Source organism: Seriola lalandi, unplaced genomic scaffold (assembly GCF_002814215.2).
Source record: "Seriola lalandi dorsalis isolate HSWRI2012SDOR001 ecotype SW California unplaced genomic scaffold, Sedor1 jcf7180002054344, whole genome shotgun sequence".
NCBI lineage: Eukaryota > Metazoa > Chordata > Actinopteri > Carangiformes > Carangidae > Seriola > Seriola lalandi.
Genome location: NW_019524897.1, coordinates 63116 through 64672, shown reverse-complemented (window position 1 = coordinate 64672; position 1557 = coordinate 63116). Strand labels below are relative to the sequence as shown.

The window sequence follows — 1557 nt, the reverse complement described above, 5'->3', positions numbered from 1 at the left end:
GCTGCTGTTTCAGATGGAGGCTGCAGTATTCTGCTGAGTAGCGGTGAGCCAGCGTCGCTCTGCCTGCAGCCGTCAGCAGAGACGAGCCTGAGAGTCCTGACAGAGGAAACTACAGCGCCCACAATCCTCCAGCCGCAGCTCAGACTGTCGCCTGGCCTGGAGCGAGGCCCCGTGGAACCCTGGGAGACGCTGTCCTCCTCAGCCAGCCGGTGGGGGAGGCAGAGCGAGAGGGGGAGACGTGCCATGACAACAGTCAGAGAGGGAGAGGGAGAGAGAAAGGTGAGTTTATCTGTTTGTGTTTTATTTATCTGCCTTATATTCCAGCTTTCTCCCCGACGTCTCCCCCTCTCTCCTCCGTCTGTACATCTCTGTCATCACTGATTTAATCTTTTTCATCCACCATCTTTTCCTCTGTCAGACACCTCCTCCTCTTCCTCCTCTTCCTCCTCTTCCTCCGTCTCTTGGTCTGACGCTGCATTTTCCTGCTGGAGCTCTGCTGTTGTCAATGTGTTTGTCTCATTAAATCTGTGTGTGTGTGTGTGTGTGTGTGTGTGTGTGTGTGTGTGTGTGTGTGTGACTATCTCCACCCAGTCTGAGGAGCAGCTCACAGATCAATCTAACGCTGGTTCAGGAGGTGTGAGTGTAGATTAGAACACACCAGCACAACATGACATCACACACACACACACACACACAACATGAAAAGACAAAAATCAGTGAATGAACAAACAGGAAATGACACAAAAATACACAACGTTACACACAACACAACATGACAGGGACAGAAACTCAATGACATGAAACAAGACAACATGAAGAGACATGACACAAAATGACAGTTCAAAACAATGTACGAAAACAACATGAAATAATAACAACACAACAACACGCGTGACGTATACCTAAACCACGATACAACGTAACTAAACACTACACCACATAACACAATCACGTTAACACAGAACATGTAACACAACAAACAACAAACAACAGACAACAGACAACAGACAACAAACAACACAAAACCAAACAACGTTCAGTTTTTATCAAGATGAAACAGATTCTCTTCAGTCAGTCTGTTACAGCTGAAGTCTCTCATGGTGTTTGTGTTTTTGTGTTTGTGTTGTGTTGTGTTGTGTTTTTGTGTTTGTGTTGTGTTTGTGTTGTGTTTTTGTGTTTGTGTTGTGTTGTGTTGTGTTTTTGTGTTGTGTTGTGTTGGTGTTGTGTTGTGTTGTGTTGTGTTGTGTTGTGTTGTGTTGTGTTGGTGTTGTGTTGGTGTTGTGTTGTGTTGTGTTGTGTTGTGTTGGTGTTGTGTTTTTGTGTTTTTGTGTTGTGTTGGTGTTGGTGTTGTGTTGGTGTTGTGTTGTGTTGTGTTGTGTTGTGTTGTGTTGTGTTGGTGTTGGTGTTGTGTTGGTGTTGTGTTGTGTTGTGTTGTGTTGTGTTGTGTTGTGTTGTGTTGTGTTGTGTTGTGTTTTTGTGTTGTGTTGTGTTGTGTTGTGTTGTGTTGTGTTGTGTTGGTGTTGTGTTGTGTTGTGTTGTGTTGTGTTGTGTTGTGTT

The 1557-nt window shown here is 44.7% G+C and overlaps 1 protein-coding gene across 1 annotated transcript in view; it reads left to right on the top strand.

Annotated features, from left to right (window-relative positions):
- The first annotated feature begins 28 nt into the window (after positions 1 to 28).
- samd14 (sterile alpha motif domain containing 14) overlaps positions 29 to 1557 on the top strand; it is a 15300-nt gene continuing 13771 nt past the window's right edge. Inside the window, exon 1 of the mRNA XM_087174372.1 lies at positions 29 to 279. The gene's annotated coding sequence lies outside the window, so the exon portion shown is untranslated. The remainder of the gene's footprint in view (positions 280 to 1557) is intronic.